The sequence below is a fragment of the Triticum urartu genome, chromosome 7 (genome assembly GCF_003073215.2).
Source record: "Triticum urartu cultivar G1812 chromosome 7, Tu2.1, whole genome shotgun sequence".
Taxonomy (NCBI): domain Eukaryota; kingdom Viridiplantae; phylum Streptophyta; class Magnoliopsida; order Poales; family Poaceae; genus Triticum; species Triticum urartu.
This window is the reverse complement of record NC_053028.1, coordinates 585,286,335-585,300,898: the sequence shown is the minus strand read 5'-3', so window position 1 is coordinate 585,300,898 and position 14,564 is coordinate 585,286,335. Positions and strand designations below refer to the sequence as shown.

General features: G+C 46.8%; 1 long non-coding RNA gene across 1 annotated transcript; it reads left to right on the top strand.

Moving 5' to 3' along the window:
- Positions 1 to 10,107: 10,107 nt before the first annotated feature.
- Positions 10,108 to 10,899, top strand: LOC125524352. Its single transcript, XR_007290694.1, has 2 exons — positions 10,108 to 10,183; positions 10,284 to 10,899. It is a non-coding gene; the product is annotated as an uncharacterized LOC125524352 (long non-coding RNA).
- Positions 10,900 to 14,564: the final 3,665 nt, after the last annotated feature.

Genomic DNA, 14,564 nt, shown 5'->3' with positions numbered 1-14,564 from the left:
CTCTTGGCCAGTAGAATCCTGCTCGGTATGGTTTAGCCACAATGGTCCAAGAGGACGCATGATGACCACAGGTCCCCAAGTGGATATCCTCAAGGATCATCTGACCTTCTTCTGGTGTAATACACTTCTGACTGACTCCAGTCGCGCTTTCTCTATATAACTGTCCCTTTATGACTGTAAAGGCCTTGGGTCGATGGACGACCTGTCGAGCCTCTTCTTCGTCCTCTGGGAGTTCTTTCCTTAGGATGTACGCGATGTAAGGTATTGTCCAGTCGGGAGTGATGACCAAGACTTCCATGATCGGGTCGAGCACAGCTGGAACTTCAACTTCAGTCGGATCCGTGGCACTTTTTGGCTGCGGGGCTTCTTCAGTGAAGGGATCCTCCTGAACTGATGGTGTGTGGATTTGTTCCAAAAACACATTGCTGGGAATGGCTTCTCTTTTGGAACCTATTTTTTCCAAATCATCAGCTGCTTGATTTTTTAGTCGGGGTATGTGATGAAGTTCTAAGCCCTCGAATTTCTTCTCCAGCTTTCTCACTGCATTGCAATAACCAGTCATGGCTGGACTTCTGACGTCCCACTCCTTCATCACCTGATTAACCACCAAATCTGAGTTGCCATAGACCATGGGGCGACGGACGCCGAGTGAAATGGCCATGCGCAATCCATATAAAAGTGCTTCATATTCTGCCTCGTTATTGGAGGAATCAAAGTGGATTTGAAGAACATATCTGAGCTTATCTCCTCAGGGGGAGACCAACACCACCCCGGCACCGGAACCACTCAGCATTTTGGAACCGTCGAAGAACATGTTCCAATGTTCCGAGTGAACCTGAGTCGGCAGTTGCTGTTCAATCCACTCGGCGACGAAATCTGCTATTGCCTGGGACTTGATAGCTTTCTTTGCCTAAAACTTGATATCTAGAGGAAGGAGTTCAATCACCCATTTTGCCACTCGACCAGTTGCATCTCTGTTATGCAAGATCTCTGACAATGGAGCGTCGTTGACGACTGTAATGGAATGATCAGAGAAGTAGTGAGCAACTTTCTTTGTGGTCATATAAATCCCATATACAAGCTTCTGATAATGAGGATATCTTTGCTTCGATGGGGTCAAAACTTCAGAAATATAATATACTGGGCGCTGAACTTTGAAGGCTTTTCCTTCTTCTCCCCGCTCGACTGTAAGTACCGTACTGACGACTTGTCCCGTGGCTGCGATGTAAAGCAGGAAAGGCTCCTTGCTGATTGGGGCAGCAAGCACCGGCTGGGTGGAGAGCAGAGCTTTGAGCTCTGCAAACGCTGCATCAGCTTCAGGAGTCCACTCGAACTTGTCGGACTTCTTCATCAATCGGTAAAGAGGCAATGCCTTTTCACCGAGACGAGATATGAATCGACTTAAAGCGGCCAAGCAACCAGTAAGCTTCTGGACGTCGTGCACTCGCATAGTACTTTTCATTCGGAGTATAGTACCGACTTTTTCTGGATTGGCGTTGATTCCCCGTTCGGAAACGAAAAACCGAGTAATTTTTCGCCAGGAACTCTGAATGTGCACTCTGATGGATTAAGCTTGATATCATACCTCCTGAGGTTGGCAAAGGTTTCATCAAGGCCAGTCAGCAGGTCGGAACCCTTCCGTGACTTGACCACAATATCATCCATGTATGCTTCCACATTCCGACTGATTTGACTGAGGAAACACTTCTGAATCATCCTCATGAATGTGGCTCCGGCATTCTTGAGGCCGAGCGACATGGTAACATAACAGAAGCACCCGAATGGAGTGATGAAACCTGTTTTGATCTCGTCAGGTCCATACAGACGGATCTGATGGTACCCGAAATAGGCGTCTAAAAAAGACAATCGCTCACATCCCGCAGTCGAGTCGACTATCTGGTCGATGCGGGGGAGAGGAAAATGATCTTTCGGGCAGGCCCGATTGATATGTTTAAAGTCAATGCACATGTGAAGTGACTTGTCCTTCTTGGGGACCATGACAACGTTGGCGAGCCACTCAGAGTGGTAGATTTCTCGGATGAACTCCGCTGCTAAGAGTCGAGCCACCTCCTCGCCAATAGCCTTTCTCTTCTGGACGGCGGACCGTCGGAGATGTTCTTTGACATGTTTTACTTTTGAGTCGACTCTTAAGCGGTGCTCAGCCAGCTCCCTGGGAACACCCGGCATGTCAGAAGGCTTCCATGCGAAAATGTCCCAGTTCTCACAAAGGAACTTGATGAGCACTTCTTCCTATTTGGAGTCGAGTGTTGTTGAGATATGAGTTGGAGCAGCACTGGGATCGGTCGGATGGATGTGAGCCGGTTTCGTTTTGCCAAATGACTGAAAAGCTGATTCTGTAGCGGGCTTCTTGGCTCGCAACAAATCACTCGGGTCTGCAGTCTTCTAGTATTCCTGCAGGTCCACCACTGCCATCTGAGCATCAGTGATCTTTGAACCTTTCTCAAAACACTCTTCTGCTTTCTTCCGATTGCCCATAACAGTGATCACACCTTTGGGACCAGGCATCTTCAATTTGAGATACACATAACATGGTCGAGCCATGAAGCGTGCATAAGCCAGCCTGCTCAAAATAGCGTGACATGCACTCTGGAAATCTACAACTTCGAACGTCAACTTTTCTTTGTGGTAATTCTTGGAATCACCGAAAACCACATCAAGAGCAATCTGGCCGAGTGACTCAGCCTTCTTTCCAGGAATGACTCCATGGAAACTCATGTTGCTGGCACTGAGTCTGGACATCGGAATGCCCATCCCTTTCAACGTCTCAGCATACAATATGTTCAAACCACTGCCACCATCCATCAAGACTTTGGTTAGTCGAGTGCCTTCAACAACTGGGTCGACCACCAAAGCTTGCCTCCCAGGGGTGGCAATGTGTGTTGGGTGATTGGACTAGTCGAATGTGATGGCAGTTTGAGACCACTTCAGATAACTGGGTGTTGCCGGAGCAACCATATTCACCTCACGGTTGATAACTTTCAGTCGACTTTTGCTTTCAACATCAGCAAAAATCATCAGGGTGGAATTGACCTGGGCATATCCATCGTCACTGTCTTCCTTGTCCTCAACTTTGTCCGACTCCTTTTCCTTATCTTTGGGCTGCTTGCCCTGGAACTGCTGGATCAAGAGCCGACACTGCCGAGTGGTATGTTTTGGGTAAATGAACCTACCCTCTTCATCTTTCTTGGTGTGGATGTGACATGGCAAATCCAACACATCATTTACATCTTGGTCTTTAACTTTCTTGGGGTTCCAAGGTCCTTTGGGTTTCCCCTTAAACTTTCCTTGAGTTACAGCCAAGGCTTCCTCAGGAGCAGCTGGCTCGGCTTTCCGCTTTTGTTTCCGATTGGAATTTCCTCCGGTTTCTTGAGCGACTGACTTGAGCTTGCCACTCCTGAGTCGATCCTCATCTTCACCATTAGCGTACTTGGTGGCAATCTCCATCATCCGATTCAGAGACATATCTCCGGTTCGACCGAATTTCAGATTCAGTTCTCTGTACTTGATGCCTTCTTTGAAGGCACAGACTGCTTGGTGGTCAGGCACATTCTCTACCATGTGATGTAACGTGATCCATCTCTGGATGTAATCCCTCAAAGTTTCATTCGGCTTCTGCACGCAGGACCGCAGTTCCGTCAGCCCTGCCGGTCGCTTGCATGTTCCTTCAAATGTGGTGACAAACACTCGGGCAAGATCTTCCCAAGTGTAAATGCTGCTGGGTGCTAACTGGTTCAGCCACGCTCTGGGCGAGCCCTCCAACATGAGAGGCAGGTGCTTCATGTCCACTTCATCATTGCCGGCGCCAATCTGGACGGCCACTCGGTAGTCTTCAAGCCAAGTATCGGGCTTGGACTCACCAGTGAACTTACTGACTCCAGTCGCCAACCTGAAGTTCGGAGGAATCACAGCGGCCCTGATGGCTCTACTAAAGCACTCTGGCCCCGAAACATGTACTCTACTGCTGGTAGGTGCATCTCTGTCGTGACCTTCTCGGTGAGCTCTATTCCTGTCGACCAAACCTTGAACGAGAATGGATCTCGCATCAAAGCCTGGCTCCCTGGGGTCGACTGGAATTCTTCGCCCAACACTATGAGGGCGCCTGTCATCCTGCTGTCGAGGCGCATACGACCCGCTCCTCGGGGGAGGGGTGGGCACTCGACGTCGATCGTCACGGTCGAATCGGTGATCATATTGCTCACGGTTCCTGTACTGATTACGCCGGTCCCCACGTCCCTCACGCCTCGGGGGCGATCTTGGGCTATGAGCCGACTGGACTGTGTCTCCAGCAATGGATCTACTATGAATCCTATTCCGCGACTGAGAAACAGCGGAATTCTGGTCTCCTGCTGCCCAGAGTAACGCTCTGATCTGCAGCAAGCCTCTGCCAGCCTCCGACTGGGAAGGCTGAATCGACTCTGCTATATGGGCTGCAGCTGCTAAATTGTGAATCGGAGTTCGATATACCTGCGGGGGCGGAAAGAGCTGACGTCGACTGGATTCTGGAACCCGTTGTTGTGCACGCTCGTCGAGTGCTCGCTGGAGGTTCTCCAGTCAAGTGCGCTTGACCAAGTTTGCCAGGCGTGCGTCCTCCAAGGAACGAGCCTCGGGGGTTTCTCCAACGATAGGAGTGTGCAGTGCATCCATGTTCCGGCGACGAAGTTCTTCTCTCTGCAGCTACGTGAGAGGCTCGGGGAGATATTCCTCATGGGGACGCGACGGGTCACCTCCACCTGCGCCTCCGTCGGTGCGGGGGAAACCGGGAGGACTGGGTGGTCCATCGACCATCAGAACCTCCGCCGCCGGATCACTGCTGTTGCACTCGGATGCGGTCTCTGCGGAGCCAGTCGACAGATCGAACAGGCCGTAGAGGGATTCATCGGGCTCGATCACCGCGACTTGAGGGGTGGCCGACTGGCGTGCCACCGCGTGTCTCACCCACAGCTGAAGTCTCGACCAACCGGAGCGCTTGCGCCGGCGGGAAACAGGGAGGGAGGACAACACAGGAGCCGACCGGTAGGGGGTCGACGGTTGCAGCAAGAGAACGCCACAGACGCACGCACTAAAGTGCGTTGCCCCGCGGACGGGGAGTGCGTCCACGTCGAGCGGAGCCTCCTGAAGCCAAGCGGAGTCATCGGCGATGAACGTGAGCGCGCCGAGACGGATCTCGCGGCCCTCCACCAAAACTCCGCCAGAAACCATGATGATTTGGATCGAAAAAGATCGCAACTCCTCCAACAAATCGCTAAAACACCTGCCCCACGGTGGGCGCCAACTGTCGTGGTTCTAAGTCTGACAGTAATGTAGGGGGGTAAGTATGGAGAGGCAAGATCTTAGCTATGGAGAAGTTGTAAGCACACGAGGTTTACGAGTTCAGGCCCTTCTTGGAGGAAGTAATAGCCCTACGTCTCGGAGCCCGGAGGCGGTCGACTGGATTATGCGTGTATGAATTACAGGGGTGCGAACCCTTTACACTGAGGAGGGGGGTGGCTTATATAGAGTTCGCCGAACCCCTCCGGCCCTCAGTTGTGCAGGGTTTTAAATACATTAAGGTCGGGCGTTATTGGTAACGCCCCTAATAAAGTGCTATGATGACCATAAAAGCTACTTAATAACCGACCGTTAGCGTGCAGAGTGCCTTTAGGTCTCCTGGCCGTCGAGTGGTTTGGTCTTGGTCGAGTGATTGCTTCTTGGTCGAGTGTCTTCGAGTCTGTCGAGTGGAACACCTCCAAGTCGATTGAAAGGTGATTTCTTGTAGAGATGTCCTTGGGTAGGGCAGTTGGGACAGGTCCATGACCCTACCCTAGGTACATAGCTTCATTAGGCGGTCAACCAAAGGTGAAGCGTGGATGTTGGATTCGGCTTGCTCGTTTCATGCGACACCCAACAGGGAGTGGTTCTCTTCGTACAAGTCTGGTGAGTTTGGTTTAGCCTATGTGGGCGATGACACAGGTTATCGTGTTGCTGAAGTAGGTGACATCAAAATCAAGATGTTTGACGGAGTTGAGCGGATGCTTCGGGGAGTCAGACAAGCGTCGGGGCTAAGGGGGAATCTAATTTCGCTTGGTGTTCTTCATGATGGTGGTATGGTATTCCGTTGTGATCGGGATAGGAAGACCATGAGAATCATGGCAGATGAGATGACCGTGATGATTGGAGAGAGGACGGCTTCGCATCTTTACAAGTTGCAAGGAAGCACTATTGCAGGTGGAGTCACGGAGACTGGAGTTGCAGGAGTAGCAGCGGGGTCTCACGGCGGCGGCGGGTCTGGGGCAGATTCGTCGAGTAGCTCTTAGTAAGCTACGAAGAAGACAACACAAGTCCGGAGTACATGGAAGTTTGACGCATGGACAAATTCAAGGTGGTGGAGAATATTCTCCAAGGTGGAGTTTGTTGTGTTTGTGTCAAATATTGTGTACGAGTTGGGTTACGTTTGGACTTGGTGTTGTAGTGTGGGTAGGATACTTGTAGTGTCGGAGTCGGACACGTTGTACCCTTGGCCTCTTATATATGAGGAGGCACCCCATGTTATAACCCATGACGACTAGATAGCGACAGACTCGCAAGGGGGTGCTGGCGGCTTGTGCCGGCACCCGGGTAGCCGGTGTTGCGGTATCTCAGGGAGGAGCGCCCGTAGTCATTGCCCCGGGGAGTAGGCGAGTTCGCCGAACCTCGTTAACAAATCTCGGTGTTGTCATTGTCTGTGATTGCTTGTTCCTCGGAGGATCGATCGCGTACCTCGAATTTATTCTAACACTTTTAAAAGCCATCATTATCATCAGACTACTGACCCATCTTAAGAAGAGAGATCCACATCATCCTTGCCAGTGCGGACATCCGTCGACCCCATCACGGCGCCCAACAATGCCACCGCCCTGCGCTCGCCCGTCTAGTCACGAAGACTCTGGGAGATCTATCGTGTGTAGCACCTGCCAAACAGACATGACTCAGCGTAGCATCTGTTGGCCAGGTATGACTTGACAGCTCCACCGAAGCTCCGTGCAAGACGAAACTGCTCCGCCTCCTTCCTCTGACTTCCATCGCTGCTTCACAAACGATGCTCCCAAAAGAGAAACGACACTATAATACCGTAATCGTCCGATCTGGAAGACCAAATCCTACAGTCTACAGCTCACATAGTATCCAAAAGGCAACTACAACCTACAGCTCGCATGGACCGATGTTCATAGTTTTAACAAAGTATCGATGCCATGTAATAGTCGGCAAACAAGCAACACTACAAGGTTCCATGTCCTAGATTGATTGAAGAGTTTTCTTCTGACGACGATGATGATCATAGGAATGAGATTGTAGGGATTCGTTGAAATTTCTATGAAATTGTTCACATAGGAACTTTTCAGAAGAACGAAGGTGAGACTGGACTTACGCTTCATGCAACGAAAAGGTGCTATAGCACCCGGGAGTCCCGGCACCCCCTTGTCTTAGTCCGTTCAGCAATTTTAATATTCGTGACGTGGCCTAGCCAGCAGCTGGCCTTGTGTGGTGTCAGGTTGGTTAACTAGGCAATTTGCCGAGACAAGAGGGCCCGTCCTAGTGTGTAGCAGGCAGAGTAGGCCTGCAGGAGAGATTCCGACCCGTGAGGGGAACAGTGGTCGGTAACTTTTTTTTCAATGGAGTAGCACAGCTTTTACTTTTGAGGGAGAGGAGGCTGCATGTGACTTCAGATGTTAAGAGAGACAAAAATAAAAGAGTTTACCGATGTGTGACTGTGAGAAATGAGAGTGATATTTCTTTAGTATAGGTGACAAAGAGAAGGTGTGAAAGAACTTGTTCAGCGTAATTGCTTATGTCTGACATAAGTTGGAGAGAGTGGGTGAGCAGGAAAATCTTTGTGAGAGCGACACTGTGCATGCATGCATGTGATGTGACTATGTGAAAGAAACTTTATATCAGGCTAAAATAATGTGAGAGTATGACAGAAAGGATAGAGATGTGCAGGGCAGGCAACAGGTTCACGTGCGAGCTCTGTAAAAGGTGTCACCTCGGACGTCTCTCTGCGCTTAATGAGGCATCTGAACTGCTAATAGATTTCTTGGCTACAATGAAGCGCACAAATCTCAATGCACCATATTCTGAATGTATGGTAGGGATAAGGGGGTGTCTAGGCACCCGGGATCTAAAATCCCACTCTCTGCATGCAAATATTCATTTGCCATGCTTTCCAGATTTCAAAGTCTTCATTCCTTCTATTTTATTTTATCCAAAGGAAACTCTATCACGCTTGGACCACTACTCTCGTATGAACAAAGTATGCCATGTAATAAGCTGAAGTTTGCAAACATGCAACCACTACCTGGTTATGTTTTCTTGAGATTGAAGAATTTTCAAACAAGTTTTATAACATTATTATCCTTTTCTTCTTCTAAAAAATAAAGGGTCTTTATGATCGTAGGGATGTGATTGTATGAATATGTTGAAATTTCCTTAAAGTAGCTCAACACGATAGGACCTTCGGAAAATTGTAAGGTGATTTTGGACTTACGTTTCATGAAAATATTCATTTGGTATGATTAGCAAGCCATTCCTTGGCATTCAGTAGCGCATATTTGTTAACCGGAGTTAGAAGAATAGTTGAGAAAGTACAGCTCTGGTTGCCACCAACAGCATGCAGGCGCGGTTGCAACAAATGCCTCCTTTTGATCCATGGAATGAACGCGGTGGTTGAAGGAGTTTGCTTCGCCGAGGATGCAGGCACTTGGCAACATACAAAGTCCTCAAAGTGGAAAGGACAGCAAACATCAGATCAAACCTCGGCATTTACCTCGCCTTGTAACCGCCATGCAAGAAATCGGCAGGCAGGCCTCAAAATTGGAGGTTGAAGAGGTCATCAAAAGCAATGACCAAGCATACGATACATCAAGCGCGCCGGGGCTGCGGCACAACCAAGCCCAAAGAAAAAGAAGAAACCTATGCGAACACCGGCAGATCGACGAAAACGAAAAAGACCAAAGCCGCTGCACCCACCGGAGAAGTCCCACCGCGCTCCTAGCACTCCGAAGCACCGCGTACCGAGCAACATCTTCAACAAGGAGATTGACGGCTAAGGTCAGACTCAGACCTGCACCAGTGCATCAGCAACAGAAGTAGAACATCGCTGGGACAGGAGGAGAAAGACACCAAAACAGAGGAGATGGAAGCATGCATCCTCTCTCAGCTAACCCGCTTGAACTAGAAAGGTGGCTGGGATGAATGACCAACTACAGATCATGGGAGAAATAATTTGTTGATGAACACGTAGAAGTAGTCGATTCTAGCTTTGAACTACTATACGGTTGGTTCCAGAAAGAATCTACGTTGGTACAGGGGACGATGTCGATAGGTCAAAATTCCTAATGAATCCCAAGCCTATGCAACCTAATATCACTCCAGATTAAAAGGCTAGCATATTGCACTGGGTATGGCCTTCGATTTTGTCCAACGAATTCGTCATGACCAGAACATACACAAAACTTGCAGTGTATATTGCGCACACACGGTGTGCTCTGCTCTCTCTGGATATATATATATATTTTTTATATGCAAGTCTCTGTTCGACCATTTAGGAACTATCTCGTACATATACAATTACGTCTACAACAATCATTATGGTTTTTTCTTCACAAAAGGGCACATGAATGAAATGGTTGGTATTGCATATTAATTCTTACGTACCCATGTCCTAGAACCTGGCTTGTGTGTTGTCAACGAAATTGGACATCTCTTTTGCCTGGCCGTGCTAGCATACATATATAGTGTGATAGGAGGGGTGTGTAAGCTAAAAGCACCCAGGTTCATTCGATGGGGAGACACCACTGTCGTAGTGCAACTACCAAAAAGCAGCTGGTGGCCTCGTTACATATCGTTTTCTCACAAAAAACACGCTCAAGAAAATCTTGGGTGACAAGGACTCCCAAATCGCATTGTAAGAAAGGCAATTGATTTGGGACAAAAAATTACTCATGCAAGCTCCTCGCTGGCACACAAGCTGAGTCGCTCATGATATACTTAACAATCATACAATTCATAGTGTCATCGAGTTTGTATTGCATCTATTCTCTTCTCATGCATGCTACTACGGCAAACACAATACGTATACCCACGTTAACTCCAACCCAACAATCATCCGGCGGCCTAAGCTCATATGACGCTTCTCTTCAAGTGGCTGGTATACCCCTGCACTGCACATACACTACTCAATATTTATCTTTACCACACCGCGCTTGCTGTTAAGCAGGTATCTGAATTTTTTCTGTGTGCTAATCAAGCTCGAGCCCTGGTGATGTCTGTCTGAACATTTTGGGGCTTGGGCGGGCTGAGAGTGGGTCAAGAAGATAATGGTGTTCTTCTTCTGCGCAAAAATGGCTGGATCGGTGAACAAGGTAGATGACCTCAACTCGGCCCAACACCACACGCGCGACTTCCATGTGTTTCACTAAAGATGGACTGGATCAATCCTTTTCGATGAAGAGAACATCTATGCTTTAGCGAGTGATTCACCGGATCCGTGTGTAATCTAGCTAAGAGCATGATGATCCTGCTACGCCCCCGCTGGTGTGCTCTGCTCAAGATGGAATTCTTCTCCTGCCCTTCCTTCCTTCAGTCATGCAGCACGCCTACTACACTGGTTGTGCTACTAGGAAATATACAAAGACAACTACAGCTCGCATGGACGGGCCACTGTTTGCTTTTGAACGAAATGTACTCATCTATAGTATACGTTTTTTTTTAAGAAGCGTAGGAGAACTGCCGTTTTCTTTAATAGGAAGAAGATTGCAGAAGAGCGCCATCATCTATAGTATAAGTTGCAGTTGGCAAACAAGCAACTACTACCTTGCTTATGTGTCTCGGGGTTGAAGAATTTCCAAACGATTTTTTAACCTAGAGCCATGGCAATTCAATAGTACATTTTTATTTTTAAATCCTGCATTTGGAAGAGACTTCCACTCTATCCTGAACCCCGTAGGCATATTTGGAACATTAGAACAAAACCACGTGAACAGAAAAATAAACACACAAAAATGAACATCATAAACATTATTCCTCAAATAATTGACATATCGTTTATACTGTGGGGAAGAATAAAGTCGAGGATAGTAGAGTCCCAGAGTTCAGACGAACTAGAAACAAAATAAAGTTTAGCTAAGCTATCAGCAACCACATTAGCTTCTCTGCAACAATAACCTTAGTCAATTCTTGTGAAATCCAAAGCGAGCTGAATACATTTAAATGTATTCAGCTCGCTTTGGATTTCGCATGTTCTTATTAATTCGGTGCTCACCAGTATGCCCATGTTTCTTTTGTCTTTTTTCGAAGTGCCAGTGGGAGTTCGGAAAAGACTTGACTTCTATCGATCTCGTTTTTTCTGCCAGAGTGATGAGTTAAAGAGAAAGTATAGATTAGCTAGATGGGACATTATTCGTCGACCGAAGCACCAAAGGTGTCTTGGTATCGAAAATCTCAAGGTAAAGAACAAATGTCTCCTCATCAAATGGTTGTATAAGCTTTCTTGAGAGACCGAGGCTACTTGGGCTCAGATTCTGCGTAATAAGTACCTTCAGTCCAAGAAATTATCCCAGGTGACAGTGAGGCCGATGGATTCGCCTTTCTGGAAAGGCCTAATGAGAGTTAAATCGCTCTTCTTTAACCGGACCAAGGTGGTTATCGGTAACGGTACTTCTACAAGATTCTGGGAGGATACCTGGCTAGGGGATACGCCATTGGCGGTACAGTATCCTACTCTCTACAACATTGTTCAACGAAGAGATGCGACCGTTCAGACGGTATGTCAGTCCACGCCTTTACATATTAGCTTCAGGAGAGTTTTAGCCGGTAACCGTTGGGAAGTTTGGCTCCATCTTGTGAGAAGACTAATGGAGGTTCAACTTTCTCAACGTCCAGACCAGTTTGTGTTGGAAACTTACTAGAAATGGAGAATTTACGGTCAAATCGATGCACTTGAATGTTATTAATTCTAGTTCTATTCCTACGTCGAAACATGTTTGGCATGTCAAAGTTCCCTTGAGAGTTAAAGTGTTCATGTGGTTTGTGCATAAACAAGTCATTTTAACTAAGGATAACTTGGTTAAACGCTACTGGACTGGATCCAGTCGGTGTAGCTTTTGTGATAGACATGAAACAATCCAACACCTCTTTCTCGATTGTCCCATGACAAAGATTCTTTGGCAATCAGTTAACATGGCATTTAATATTACTCCTCCACATAATATTAACACGTTATTTGAAACGTGGTTGGATGGGATTGAGCCCCAAATAGCGAGACATATTCGTGTAGGAGTATGTGCATTATTATGGGCTATCTGGAACTGCAGGAATGATTTAGTCTTTAACAGAATATCAAATACTCATTTTTTGCAGGTTATATTCCGAGCCACTGTGTTGATCCATATGTGGTCATTACTCACTCCAACGAAGGCCAGAGAGCGTTTGGTTATTGGATCTATCCGATGGGAGATGGTAGCACGGGATATTTTCAGCCGGTTTGGATGGCGATCATGTAATAGGATAGGCAATTAGTTTTCCTGTCTTTCTCTTGCCGGCCGGCTGTGGCTTTTATTTTTTGCTCCTTAGCTCTCTGTGAGCAGCTTTGTTGGAGACTCTTAGACCTGTGTTGAACCTTTTTGCTTGTTTAATAAAGGTGGCCGTATGCATCTCTTCGATGCAGAGGCCCGGGATGTCCCATTTTCAAAAAAAAACAGGACCCATATAATCATGCGCTCATGCAATAGCCTCCACCGCAAGTATGCTATCTGATTCAATGTACTCCCTCCTTCCATCTATATAGGGCCTAATGCGTTTTTTGAGGCTAATTTTGACCAAATATTAGAGAAATAATATATGACATGCAACTTACACAAAGCACACCGTTAAATTCATGTGTGAAAGAAGCTTTCAATGATATAATTTTCACATTATGCATGTCATGTACTATTAATCTTGTCAATAGTCAAAGGTGGTCTTAAAAAATGCATTAAGCCCTATATAGATGGAAGGAGGGAGTACACATTATTATCTTGCATCCAATTCTCCCTGCTAGTATAGACCATTCCGAATAGCACTCAGCTCTGCCGATTCTGCAATGCGAACATGGGGTACAACTCATGTTGTCGCTTAAATAAAATTTCTTTTATGGTCTCTCGCCACAAGCTCATCTGGAGCCTGAGAGTGTTTCCTCACAAAATGATACTTCCACATTAATCTCAATAGTACCTTCAATCAGTCTCTCAGCAGGATTTCTAAACTAACCGATCCCAACCTGCCTCAACAAAGAGGTTTGCTCCCGTACACCCCCCCCTAAAAACTTGTAAAAGGTATTTTCATCCATCCAATGAATCCTTTGATTTTTGATAGGTAGGTAATTAGAGCCTAATTAGTGCCCTCCGCTCATAGCTCACCTTTCCATCCGACCACGCGCGACCCATGCATCCCCGCGCTGCCCTGCCCACTCCCTGCTCGGAGCCGCTCCTGAGCATCGTTCCTCACTTGCTCGAGCCCTTGCTATCATATTTTTTAAAAGGAGGATTGCCCTGGCCTCTGCATTACAATGATGCATGCAGCCGTGCCTCGCACGTTGTTGTGGGAATGTTTGCAATATTTCAATGAGATTTTGATTATATAGAACATGAATTCTTGAAACAATAGTTTCTCAAAGTATATAATAATTAAATGTAAATAGCATAAAAATGGAATTTTTACATGCATGCATGTCGTAGTGGATTTTTAATATGCATAGTTGCATGTTGAGGTGGACCTTTTCTTATGCATGTTGAATGATGAGGTGGCATGCTTGCATGTTGAGAGAAATATCTTAGTGGGGGCTAGCTATTTAGATATAGAAGATGATGCATGCAGCCGTATTATTAAGGGGGTGTTTGGTTCCAAGGACTTTTTTGTGTTGGGACTAGAAAAAGTCCCTAGCAAATCAAACAGGGTGAGACTTTTTTGGGACTTTTTACTAAATGTCCTTAGAAGCACCTTCTTGAGAGTCTTTTCCAAAAAGTCCTAGGGACTAGAAAAAGTCCTAGGACTAGATAACTAAACACCACCTAAATCAAGTACTCCAACAAGTAGGCAGTACAATACAAGCACTCAAAATGACTTCGAAAAGATGATCAAAACCACAATTGGTAAAAATAAGACTAGATGCCTATACATCTATCATATTTTTGGACCGTCATCAAACTGGTTGTAGGTATCCCGTGCTACTGTCTCCCAATGGTTGCACCCATAAGCCATATGCTCCTTGACTTCCACACGGCTGAGTAAGGATCACGTACGGATCCAGGCAATTGCTCTATAGATGACCTGCAAAAAAATTCCATTGTTCTGTCTGTTAAAAATCACATCATTCCGGTAGTCCATATATCCCAAAGTAATGTGCACACTCCGGCTCGAATATGCACTGGCAATTTAGGCTCTACCCCATTTAGCGAAGTCCCAAATAGAGTGTCTATGTTATTAGGTCGACAACATTAAAGGCCACATGCATTGTGCACCCCAGTAGTTTGCCCAATGGGCATTCGAGAAAT